Source organism: Acinonyx jubatus, chromosome B1 (genome assembly GCF_027475565.1).
Source record: "Acinonyx jubatus isolate Ajub_Pintada_27869175 chromosome B1, VMU_Ajub_asm_v1.0, whole genome shotgun sequence".
NCBI lineage: Eukaryota > Metazoa > Chordata > Mammalia > Carnivora > Felidae > Acinonyx > Acinonyx jubatus.
Genome location: NC_069382.1, coordinates 164,020,266 through 164,034,724, shown reverse-complemented (window position 1 = coordinate 164,034,724; position 14,459 = coordinate 164,020,266).

Below are 14,459 nucleotides of genomic sequence, written 5' to 3'. Positions count from 1 at the left end.
GGACACATCCTATATCCATTTACTCCTGGAAGTATGCTTTATGCAATAATTTGGTTCCCAGACCTCAAGCGGAACATTTCTTTGAAACTAGAAACTGACATATGAAATGATGAAATATGGGCCAATAGCCCTGGGGATTCTCTTAATTTTTTATTTATTCATAAAATTCCTTGGGAATTTGTTGTTGTTGTTGTTGTTATTGTTGTTGTTGTTGTTGTTGCCATTTTCAATTTGGACAGCCATTGGGGAAGAGCTGAAAACAAATCTCATTTAAGCCAATACCCATCTTTCTTATTATTTTACTCCATTTTCAGCTGTTTCTTCCCTTCAGGAGATTATTCTCACAATTTATTCTTTTGAGTTGCAATTAAAAAACCAATATTTCTACTTAAGCAGTTACACAGGAATTCATTATATTTGCATAAAATTCTTAAAAAATTTTATCTTGTAGCATTTTTAATAAATTAATTATTCTAAAAATATGTGTATTACTATTTTTGAAGACTTTCTAGGTGGTAAGTATTGTGCTAAATGCCTATTTGTTTTTGTTTTGTTTTGTTTTGCTTTTTAAGTAGTAGTCGATAGCAATGCAACTAAGATTAGTTTAAGCAAAACTAGAAATTTAGTGGCTCAAAGAAATCAAAGCAGGTCTGAAGATCCAAGCTCTCTTAAAGACAAAGGTAGAAGGTGAGTCTCATTAATGGCTGATATCTAGGATTTAGCAGCTAGCAAGACTCTGTCCTGATCTTTTACCTCTAAACCTTTATTCATGTCAGATTCTATTTCCCTGTAGAATGAATTTTCTCCATATGATATGAAACAATCAATGATAACTTTTGGCTTTCACAAATTTATCTTAACTCCAAGGGAAGAATTCTTTTTTGGCTTTAGTTTGAAAATACTCAAGAAAAAACTGTGATTAACCTACTCTAATTCAGATGCCTACCCTGTAAGACAAATCAGTGTAGAGTCTGTGTCGTGTATTACAAAATTGAAGATTATTTTTTCTTTGAGTTTATTTATTTATTTTGAGAGAGAGAGAGAAAGAGCGTGGGTGAGGAGGGACAGAGAGAGAGAGAGAGAGGGAGGGAGGGAGGGGGAGAGAGAATCCCAAGCAGGCTCCATGCTGTCAGCACAGACCCTGACACGGGGCTTGATACCAGGAACCTTGAGATCATGACTTGAGTCGAAATCATGATGGAAACACTTGGGGTGCCTGGGTGACTCAGTCAGTTAAGCATCCGACTCTTCATTTCAGCTCCAGTCATGATTTCACAGTTTGGTTTGTGAGTTTGAGCCCTGCGCTGAGCCCCACACCTGTGTCAGGCTCCAGGCTGACAGTGCGGAGCCTGCTTGGGACTCTCTGTCTCTCCCTCTCTCTCTGCCCCTCCCCTGCTTGTTCTCTCTTTGTCTCTCTCCCTCTCTTAAAATAAATAAACATTAGAGAGAGAGAGAGAGAGAGAGAGAGAGAGAGAGAGAGAGAGAGAGAAGGACCCTTAACCAACTGAGCCATCCAGGCACCACAAAATTGAAGATTCTTATTTAATCAAAAATTCGGGGAGTGTGTAGGTGTTTAACAAAAGTATTAGGTTGACTACATATAGCTGTCTAAAAAGTAGTTGATACACATTTTTAGTTAGTTACTATTCTATGTATTATCACTTTTTAGCCAGATGAGAAAACTGAGGATCAGAAAATATTAGTTGATATGCATGAGGACATATTGATAAGTAACTGAGATTTGATTCAGGTGACTGCCTTTAATGTTCATATTTTTATCTGCTCCAATATTATGTATAAAATTAATATTAAATGCCTCACTAAAAATTCAGCAGTAGACTGCTCTGCTAATCCTGATCTTCTAAAAACTGAACCTCAGGCAAGGATTAAGGTGCTCATACCTCATTTGGAAGATGCAGAACAGAACAGAACAGCAAGTAAAAGAGAAGGGATGTAAGGAAAGTGAGAATCAGTGCAGAAAATGTGATACTTGCTACCCTAAGGCTTCTTAATGAGCTGTAATGATGAGAGCAAGTTACAATCAGATGCATTTACTTCGTATACAGAACTCAGGAAAGAGGACAAGAAACAACTATCTTGTGGGATAGTCTATGGAAAAAAGGAAAGAAGGGAAATGTCTCTGCCAAACTCCTTTCTTTTCCTCCTATTTCCCATTGGTTAAACTTTGCCCCATGGAAAATTAACTTTCCCATTACATCTAATTTGTATCATAAAGCCACTTTAGTCACCATTCAGTATTTCAAACACCACAAATGTTAGTACTGCATTTCATCCAACGTTGAAAGTGACAAGAAGAGACAAACAAAACACAGAGTGTAGCTATTTGGCTATGATGTCCAGGAACAAGTGACTATGCCATAGTTATGGCAGCATGGTCCAGGAGTGGAATGATGCATTCAGAACTTTCTTCTGAAGTTAAGAGAGACTGAAGGGGCACATAAAATTTATCAAGTACAGTCTATTTCTTGCACTGCTTGAATCACTTATGTTCTCTATTATATAAAGATTCCATTTTAAAATACTGAGCCTTCATTTTGTTTTCAAAGAATAACAATGTCCTTACTCTTTTCGTCACAGGAGAAGGGCAACATTCTTCAAGTGAAAGGTCACTTATAATCTCCTGGAAGACTCTAGTAAGAGGGTTAGTGAAACAAGATACAGTCTCTGCTACCCGATCTACTCTTAAAGTCATAATTAATATTAATCATTTATCTTCTCATCTACCCATTATAGATTCTCCTTATCTTCTGCAACATTTTAGGTGGTCTGGTTTATGTTACCCAGATCTTTATTCTTCAGCTTTAGAACTCTTGCTTGTGCTTCCCAGATTGTATTGTGGTTATTATTGCTTATTGATGGTTCTCACTAAACATGAAAACACAAAGAGAAGAACCAGTATGTCAGCTGATTTCTGGACATATCTATCCTAGACTTCATTAAACTCTAGTTCCATATGTAATCAGGATATATTATTTAGGCTAGTTCTGTAAGTGCTTTTTAAAAAAAAGTTTATTTATTTTGAGAGAGAGAGAGAGAGAGAGCAGGAAAAGGGCAGAGAGAGAGTGAGAAAGAAAATCTCAAGCAGGCTCCACACTGTCAGTGTGGAGCCCAACATGGGGCTTGATCCCACAAACCATGAAATCATGACCTGAGCTGAAATCAAGAGTTGGTAGCTTAACCCACTGAGCTTCCCAGGTGCCCTGTGCTGTAAGTCCTTTATTCACATGTTGTGCCACTACATGAGAAGCTTAGGGTGATCCGATAGTAGTCACAGCTTCCAGTTTAGAAAGTCTTTTATTAAATTCCCTGGAGAAAGTATTTTTTTTCCTAAGAAACAGGGATTTATTTTTGTATTTATTATTTTTTTAAATTTTTTATCTAGCAGAGATCATAATTGTAGAAAAGGGAAGCATGGTTTCCACAGGTGCATGAACAGTGTTATAATGTGTGATAGGGCTTAACTGTGGGTGGGGCCATTCTTAATCACAATTATTAGTTCCCAGGGCAATGTATTGTAGCAATAGGAGACATAGTAATGAATCTCCATCATTGGTTCAATCATTATATTGCTACCTGAAGGACAATGCCCTAACTCAACAACTGTTTCCCACTTTGGACTTGTTGACTATATTTTCAGAAGACTGTTCCATGATTATAATAGATCAGTTGTTTCTGTATCATGAGCCCATTGTCACATGCTTTTGCTGTAATATGGATCCCTTGGACTTAGGGAATGTGTGTAGTTGGTACCACGTGAATGAAATTTTTAGTAAGATCTGGGATGGTGGTTGTGGGTGATAAGCTTAGGAATCCCCCGGGCTTACACCAATGTGTGGACAAGGCATAAAGAAATACAAAATCATAAAATGCTCACACCGGAGTTTGGGTAAACAAGATTGGCACCCCAAAAATAGGGGGGTGCAAAGATACCCCGAGAATAGGGAGGCACAAAGGTGCCAGGAATAGGAAGGTTCAAAGGCATCCCAAAATAGAGAGGCAGTGCAGAGCCCCCAGAATAGAGAGGGAGAGGCAAAGGCCTAAAATAGAAATGGTGCAAAGGTGCCCAATACATGGATATATGAAATAAACAAGATTAGATATTCAGGGTGGAAGCACCCCCAATTTAGTACTATAGCAGAAAAGCTCTTTCACAGGAGGATAGGGCCAGGTAAGTTGGTGAATTGGACTATGGACCACTGTGCTGCAGGCAAAGCAGCCCAGAGCAGAGATGGTTAACAAAAGGTGCCTTGTCAACCCTGAGGTCACATGTCCTACCTGTCTTATCCCCTAGGCTAGCTAAGATAAACAGAGGTGGTGCTTCATGTCCACTGTAAACAATCTTCCTCCCTACTGCTGGCACCTGGATTTTGTTTTATATTAACCCAAACCCCTAACTCCAAATATCCTCAAGACCCCCTCTCCCTCATGTCCACAAGTTAATGTTCGCAGATCCATTGTCTCTTTGTGCACGTCTCGCCATGTTTGTAAGCCTTCTGATCCTAATAAAAACGGGACAAGGGCCCTTACTTAGGGCTCTTGTCTTTTCCCAGACATTAGCCATCTGTCGCTTTAATCCTGCGTCTGCTCTTTTACTGGCCAAAAGAGAACTTTAGACTTAGAGTCTATGACAGGTGGTGACTGTAAAGACATTGTAAATAAGAAAGGAAAACCTATATCTGAAGATTTTATTAAATTCTGTAGGAATAAACTGTAGTCCTCTTCTTTTCCTCCCCCTGCTCACCTTGGTGATGAGGTTTAGAAATTGTCCTGCAGTACAATGCTGGTCTATTTATCCAAGAAATGGTGCCTTGTTAAATGTTGAACATTGGTGTCTGCTGCTGGCTGGTTGGGTACTCACCAGTGGCAGAAAACAGACAATATCAATGTTGGTAGGGATATGGAACAACTGGAATTCTTATACGCTGCTGGAGAAAATATAAAATGGGATGATTACTCAGGAAAACTAAGTTAATAATCAATTTGGCAGTTAATAATGAAGTTAAATATATTCCTACTCTGATCAGCAATTCCACTCCTAGGTATTTATTCTAGAAAATATAAAGTAAAGCATGTATGTGAAGAAAGATTTGAAAAAATGTCCATAGAAGTTCTACTTATAGTATCCCCAAACTAGAAACAACAAATGCCCATCAACGGAGAATGGATAGATTGTGATATATCCATATAATGGAATATTACTTAACAATGAAAAGCTGACTTAGGCAACAACTTCAATGAATCTCCAATACATCATGTTGACTCAAAGATTACATAAATATGACTCCATATATCTGAAATTCTACATCAAGAAAACTATCCTATAGTGAAAGAAAGGGTATCAGTGGCTATTTAGATGGGATTGTGGGGGTGGTGAAATTGATTATATAAGAACTTGCTGGGATGACGGAAATTTGCTGCATCTTATTAGGGTACTGCTTACATGTGTACATTTATCTAAACTCATCAAACAGTACTTTCTAAATCTGTGTTCTTTTATTGAATGTAAATTATACCTATAAAAGGATTAAAATGAAAAATGGGATCATAAATTCCTGCCAATTGTTGCATTGGACATTGCTGGCTGGGTATGGGATGGGAAGCAAAAGAACATTAAATTCATGTCTTTTTTATTTCAGTTGTAGATTATTAAACTCATGGCTCCATGATTCACCCTTGATTTATACTGAGGCCCAAAGCGGGCTAATGACTTTTGCCCTAACACCCCAGAGCCAAGCTCAGACAAAGCCAAAATTCTTAATAGGACATTTGTGTAGTAACAAGAACAGTGAATGTGATTTAAATGGAGAATAAGTTGAAATAAGCTTAATCTCATAATTATGCCCTGAAGTATCTGTAAAGGGAAGGAAGAATGGTTCATTAATATAAAAATTATTATTGGGTAATCATGAGTATTCATGGAGACCCGAAAATAATTTTAAATGCTCTTTACACACAGAATCTCTAATTAGTAGATCAAAGTCTGAATCTCTTGAACATCTGATTTTCCCTTCCATTTTTTCCTAGGATAACCCATCTGCACCTCCATTGTCTACACAAATCTGTATGGAGTCAGAAATTCTAGCCCCTTGTGTATTGGACATCCTTTCCTGGGGGTAGGAAGGGAAGCAAGAGATTTTTTCCAGTGTGGATTACAAGGAAGGGAACTGGGAGGGGATTTTGGATTCTTTAGGACTTATATTCTAGTAGGGTTCATTGGTCCTTCAGAGTGAAAACTCCACAGGTCAAATCATGCTTTTCTTCCTAATTAATAACTACTTCCTATTCATAACTTGGTATTTTTATGTCAGCAGAGTTCTTTACTTTCTTTTTTCTATTTAACCAAAGACCTGCTTCCTAAAAATGATGGAGAAAGCAGAAAATAATTAAGTGGGTTGAAGTGAGAGTTAAATGAAAAAAAAACTGTATTGCCTTACTTATTCTATAATAAAAAAGCTTTCAGGTAAAATGAGGTTAAATGATATTGTATTTGATATATCTTTGCAGTTCATAAAGTAATAACATAGAAATTATTAACCTTGAAAAGTGTTTTTAGCATAGGGATTGCTTTGTGCATAAGAATTTTAAATACTTGATGGAGCGCCTGGGTGGTTCAGTAGGTTGAGTGTCCAGCTTCAGCTCAGGTCATGATCTCACAGCTTGTGAGCTCGAGCCCCACCCACATGGGGCTCTGTGCAGACAGTTCAGAGCTTGGAGCCTGCTTCGGATTCGTGTCTCCCTCTCTCTCTGCTCCTCCCCTGCTCATGCTCATGCTCTGTCTCTGTCTCTCTTTGCCTCTCTCTCTCTCAAAAATAAATAAACATTTAAAAATTAAAATAAGTAAAAGGAATTTTAAATGCTTAGATTGCCTGAGTAAGCATCTGACTCATGATTTCGGCTCAGGTCATGATCTCACTGGTTCATGAGACTGAGCCCTGCACTGAGCTGCCAGCACAGAGCTTGCTTAGGATTCTCTCTCTCCCTATCTCTCTCTGCCCCTTCCCTACTCACTCTCACTCTCTGTCTCTGTCTCTGTCTCTCTCTCAAATATATAAACTTTATAAAAAAAAAAGAATACAAGAATTTTAAATGCTTGTCCAATTAAAAAAAAATCTGAATGTGAATCTTTCTGTCCAAACAAGAAATTGGGATTATAAAAATAAAATATGGATTTTATATCCATATTTATCAACATACTTGATTCCCAGGGTCCCATGAGGCAAGTAAAATAAGCATACTACCATTACATTTCCATTCTGTATTCAAACTGTAATGGAGATCAGGCAAGATATTAATAAAAGTATAGTTTTTAATTTGATGGTTACTAACCAGCTGCTTCTGCTTGCTTACCTGACTATTGAATAATATAAAATTATAAATAAAGATAATATCTGTAATATAGGAAACTGAAGATCAGTTAATGACATGAAAACCCCTGGAATGAAATATTGCTTGCTGAGAAATTGTTGACTGCCTATTTAGGCTTATATATTGAAAAAGCAGTATAACCTGGAACTAGAAAAAAGAAACAAAACACAAGGCCTACTGTCATCTCTGTGCTCCTAAATCAAGAGTGAAACTTGATGGTTCCTCCTTAATTATGCAGGGACATACTTCCAACTTGGTAAACACTTACAAGGAAACAACCTGGTCAAAGTTATAAAGTAATGTGTGTTGTTCCTTGTAGAATACCTCCAGAATGTGTTCTAGATTATGAGTTAGGAGGCAGAAGGGGAAGCAGGAAGAGAGCAGTCTGAGGATTGAAATTTTTTTGTTTTTGTTTTTAACTTTAGCTTCTACCAAACACACACACGCATCAGGGCATCCTGGCATTAGGACAGTTCTATTTCATCAATCATTTGGGACCTCACCAATGGAAACCATCAACTACGCTTTCTAATTTTTTTAAGTTTATTTATTTATGTTGAGAGAGACAGAAAGAGCATGAGTAGGGGAGTAGCAGAGGGAGAGAGGGAGAATTCCAAGTAGGCTCTGGGTGGTCAACACAGAGCCTGATACAGGACTTGAACTCACGAAACTGTGAGATCATGACCTGAGCTGAAATCAAGAGAAGGATGCTTAACTGACTGAGCCACCCAGCCTCCCCAAAGCTTATGAACTATCCATTAAATAGCATCCCTTCCTAAGAGATACAAATTTTAGATCCTGATAAGCCTATCTAAACTACCCTTTTTGTACAGTCCTGAAAGGGTAGCTACTTCTTCCAGTTGCTATCTCTGCATTACTTCATTGTTCTTATTCCTATTCCTATTCCTATTGGTTTCAGTCCTTCAGTAACTATAGAACAGTCTGTCATATTAAATTGTTTAAATAATGTGTCTGGTTTCTATATTCTTTCCAAATGAGACAAGAACATTTAACAAGGGTAGGAAAAAGTTCCTGGAAATTATTTTTTTCAGTGAGATTTAAAGAAGTACCTCCAACCCAAATCAATCACCTGATCTTTAGACCCACTGCAGCACTGCTTATTGAAATCTCCCTTTTTAAGTTCTATAGGTGTCTCAAACCGATAAGATTAAAAATAAAATTGATTTTTCCTATATTTTGCTCACTAAAATCACCCTTTCCTCACTCTCCTATATGACAATGGGTGGCATCATCATCTACTAATTCAAATCAAATATTTAAAGAGTGTTATTAGTGCCTCCTTATTCAATCAATCACTAAGTGTATGATTTCTATCCTTAAACATCCCTATTCACTTATTTCCATCATCAATTACTACTTTCATCATATTCCTTGATGGGATTTTTATAAGAGTTTCTAATTGTACTTTTTGACTATAGATTTATCTCATAAAATTATTTACCACTTTAGGAAAAATGTACTTTTGGGACTTCCTCAAGATAAAAAGCTCATGCACAGTGAAAGACTACAACTAATTGTTGATTACAACACAAATACTAGGTAAACCACAGAATGGGAGAAGATATTTACAGATGACATATCTGATAAAGGATTAGTACTCAAAATCTGTAAAGAAGTTAAAAACTCAACACCCAAAAAACAAATAATCCAGTGAAGAAATGGGAAGAAGACATGAATAGACATTTTTCCAAAGAAGACATACAGATGGCTAACAAACATATGAAAAGATGCCAACATCATTCATCATCAGGGAAATGCAAGTCAGAACCACAATGAGCTATCACCTCACACCTGTCAGAAAGGCTAAAATTAACAACACAAACTACAGATGTTGGCAAGAATACAGAGAAGGGGGAACACTCTTACTCTGCTGGTGGGAACGTAAACTGGTACAGCCATTCTGGAAAACAGTATTGAGGTTCCTCAAAAAGTTAAAAATAGAAATACAGAAATACCCTATGATTCAGCAATTACCCTGCTAGGTATTTATCCAAAGGATAAAAAAAAATACTGATTCATAGGAGCACATGTACCCAGATGTTTATAGCAGCATTTTCAACAATAGCTAAATTATGGAAAGGGCCAAATGTCCATTGACTGATGAATGGATAAAGAAGAGATGATGATGATGATGATGATGATGATGATGGTGTGTGTGTGTGTGTGTGTAATATTGCTCAGTCATGAAAAAAATGAAATCTCACTATTTGCAATGATGTGGATAGAGTTAGAGAGTATTATGCTAAGTGAAATAAGAGAAAGAGAAATACCATATGATTTCACTCATATGTGTAATTTAAGAAACAAAACATCTTGGGAAGGAGGAAGAAAAGAGAAGGAGGCAAACCTAAGAGACTCTTAAGATAGAGAGCAAACTAAGGGTTGCTGGAGGGGAGGTAGGTGGGGGATAAATGGGTGATGGGCATTAAAGAGGGCACTTGTGATTAGCACTGGGTGTTGTATGTAAGTGATGAATCACTGAATTCTACTACTGAAACCAATACTACACTGTATGTTAACTAACTAGAATCTAAATAAAAACTTGAAATGAAACAAACAAATAATTTGCCACTCTGACTTCACCACACATTTAAAAGTATTTTTGCTTAAATCCTTTAAATAAGCTTCTCATTAACCTAAAGTTAAAATGAATCTTTCATGACATGGTAACTGCTTACCTTGAGAAATCTTGGCAGGAAACTGTATTTTATAACTCTTCATGAGTCTAACAGACTGCCACAAGCCCAGAGAAAACTTAATAATGATTTTACAGAGTTTCAGAATGAACGATTTAGAACTACTATTTTCTGGTTGTACATATTTCTATTATTAATTAGACTTCAAAACCACTCTTACAAAAATAGAGCATCTCATGAGTTTATAATCATTCTTTGCCTAAAAATGGCATCCTAGGAAAGTCAACCTGTATGGACACACAGTGTGTCAGAACTGTACCAAATCTATGTTTGACTCTTTGAGTGCCGGATCAGAAAGACCCATACATCAAAGTTTTTAAAATGACAACACAACTGGCGTAGAACTCTCCCTGTTGGGGAAATTTACACAGGCTGCCTGGGTTTGAATCTTAGCTTACTGTCCATGTGACTCTGGACAACTCATTGTGTGCCTGTATGTATTAGTGCATTCATCTATAAAATGGGAATAATAAGAACATTTACCACACATGATTTTTAGACATTTAAATTGGTTAATATATGTAAAGCATTTAGAACACTTCCTGGCAAGTGACAGGTGCTTGATGTTATCATTAAACCATGTGTATCTATATATAGCCTTATGTAACTATTTAGTATATACGTATATTAAAATGCATAATAAACAACCAATTCTCAATATCCATTTTAGTCAGTCTGTCAGAGGAATTTGACATCGTTGGTCATTCTCTACTTCTCTACACATTTTCTTGCCTTGGCTGCCAAGTCATTTCTTTCACTTGATTTTCCTACTATTTCTCAGGCTTCTGTTTCTCAGTTATTATTTCTGGCTTCTCCTCATATTTCTTTCTTCAAAGCTTAGAAACATTCTAGAGCCTTGTTTTGTTAAATTGGAAATAAGCCCTCTGTGGAGAGGAAACGACACTGGGTTCTCTAATCCTGGGTCTCATTATGTTAAGCCACCTCACTTAACCCTGTATCTACTGTCTTGACGTTTTTGGGGAACCAGTTTTTTGGAGTTAGTATAAACTGAACATATGTCTTTAGGCCCAGTGAAATATAAACCAACAAGGGTAATTATTGTTGTTAGAATGATATAGAATAGAATTATGTTGCATTTTATCTCTAAATTTTATTAACCTCTTCCTGTGCCTTATATACGTTAAAGTATTTATTTTGACAGTAAATACAGTGATAATGTAAGTGAGAGTAAGATCTAGTAAGTGAAAATTGTTTTAACAGAAGGAAATGCATACTATAAGAGAATAATGGTAATTCTGTATAAATCTCTGTGCTGAAGTATTTTCATGTATGACTTTTAAGATGGTCTAATTTGCATTACAGTATAGTCATAATCATGTTTCACTTAGGAAATTCAACGATGTGTGCCTAGTGAAAAAAAAAAAAACCAGAGAGGGAGGGTGGAAGATGGGTATAAGCAGAGAGAGAAATGAACATAAATGCCTGAAAATAAGTGTGATTTAGATATGAATCCAATTCAGAAGTTGCAATTTCAAGTACCTAAGTATCTCTCATAATGTAAGCTTCTCACTATGTTCATTGGTTTATTGCTAAAGCACCAACTACTTCATCTGATGCTTAACTTTATAGCTATCCAACCCAACAGTGAAGGTAAAATTTGCTGTGTTAGCTTTAAAGAGGGCTATTATGGCTATCTTCAAATGATTTTGTCATAAAGAAATTTTGAGAGAATTTTTGGCCATTTGCAAAGTTTGCCTTTTCTTTTTTTTTCCTTTCCAAAAGGAAAAAAAATCTTTAAATTTAAATTCTAGGTAGTTAACATACAGAGCAATCATGGATTCAGGAGTAGAATTCATCACTTACATACAACACCCAATGCTCATCACAACAATTACCCTCCTTAATACCCATCACCCATCTAGTTCATCCTCCACCCATCTACCTCCTTCAACCTTCAGTTTGTTCTTTGTCTTTAATGTTTCTCATGGTTTGCTATCCTCTCGCTCTTTCTTTTTCCCCCATCCCATATGTTCATTTGTTTTGTTTCTTAAATTCCACATATGAGTGAAATCATATGATATTTCTCTTTCTCTGACTGACTTATTTCACTTGGCATAATACTCTGGTTCCATCCATGTTGTTGTAAATGGCAAGATTTCATTATTTTTGATGGCTGAATAATATTTCATTATATAATATTATATATTATATATTATATATTTATTATATATATAATTGCAATACATATATATACAATATATATGTATTGTATATTGTATATATGTATTGTATATATGTATTGTATATATGTATATACAATATATATACATATATATAATTGTAATTAAAATTACTTATTTTATATATTTATAATATAAATCTGTACACCATACCTTCTTTATCCATTCATCAGTTGATGAATATTTGGGCTCTTTCCATAATTTGGCTATTGCTGATAACGTTGCCATAAACATTGAGGTGCATGTTTTGCTTTGAATCGGTATTTTTGTATCCTTTGGCTAAATACATAGGAGGGCAGTTGCTGAGTCATAAGGTAGTTCTATGTGGCTGGGGGATGGGCTACATGGGTGCTGGGTATTAAGAAGGGCACTTGTTGGGATGAGCACTGGGTGTTATATGTAAGTGATGAATCACTAAATTATACTCCTGAAACCAATACTGTAACTTGGCTACGGCCATATTTGCTGCTGCAGAACTCTGGAAGAAGGAGTGTCTCCATGTAGATCACCCGTCTTACAGCTCATGCTCTGTCTTCAAGCTTTCAGTAGACATGTTTTTGGTCACATCTGCTTACTACTCCCTGGTCAAGATGTCATATGGGTGAGCCAAAACTCAGTGAGGCAGGAATGTATTCTCTTCCCACAGGAGGCAAATCACATGGCAAAGAGAAGGGTGAGATAATCTTACAGGGAAGGGAGGGAGAGAATAATTGTAAACAAAAAGATAGGAGTCTACCTGCCATTTGTCACCACGTGTTAGACTGGCCTGTTTTTCTTCACCCTCCAGGTACTATTTTACAACAGCCACTGCCATCCATTTGAAACTTACTGAATGGAAATTCTTTTGAGTTTAGGTATCTGAATGCATTTTTCATCTTCTTCCTGGTAGGTCTCTCCCAGCTTCTGTTTTTACCAATCTGCCCTAGAAAACATAATTTTCATAGTGTGGATAATACACCTGCATTGTCAGGAACATTGTAGGTGCTATTTCTTCTCTATTCTGTAATGTCTCAGTCATGTCTACATATCTGACTGTTCATTCTTTATATGAATGAAACGTTTCCTCAAAGAAATAAGGGAGGAGAAAATTATACTGAAGTCTTGGGCCATATATATATATAAAAGAGATTTCAGGGATTTTAACTCTAATGGATACTACAGACACAAGATAACTATGCAGAGAAGGGTCATAAAGTTTATTCACAGTATAACCCAGATGTGCATAGAAGATGTGGCTCTTTAATACTTTCTATAATTTATGTGGTCTTCATAATTTCTTACTGCTAGTAATTGGGAAAATAATTAGACTTACCTATTTTAAAATTAATTTATCCCAAGAATGGAAATAGTCCCTTTTAGATAAAATACAGTTTCATTAGGAAAAAAAAAAGGCTCAGTCTATCATAGTTTTTAGTATCCCACTCCCTCTGATTTTCTGCTTCTCTCCAAAACTTGAACCACACTTTGAGCTGCACTGCCTTAGATAAGTTTACGTTTCCCTGTGTGTGCTAGTAGAGATATAAAAGAATATTTATAGAAGTATTGTTTGTAATAACAACAAAACCCTTTAAGAAGGATTAACCTGAAAAATGGATACATTGTTTGCATGTTTATATGGATGTATGCTATATATCAGAGAAAATATGAAGCCTAGCTACCTCTATTCATGAGGCTTACTGCAAAAGCATAATGTGAAATGAAAAATGCAAGTCATTGGTGGGATTCTGGGAAGATGGCCGCAGCAGCAACCCAAGTTTTCAAACTCTCCAAACCCCTCTATTGAAAACAGAGCAAGCAGCATGGGGAGAAAAAAAATGCAGAACATTTAAAATGTTACAAAGTGACAAGATATTCCCACAAGCCCCAACATAAAAGCAGGAGGAGACAAACCACCCAAATCCATAAGACCTGCTATTCTTGTCTGTGTGAGAAGAAGGAGGTAGCAATGGTGAGGTGTCTGTCAGCCCTGAGAAAGGGACAACCACAAATAAACAAGATATATTTGCTCAACAATATAAAGAAGGAAATTTAAGAAGCTGGAACTTGGAGGGGTTTGGCCCCTTCCTGTACTGGGTGAATGCAAGACACCTGTGGTCAGAGAACAGTGAGCTGAAGTAAATTCACAAAACTGAGTGTTAGAACTCCCAACAGAATC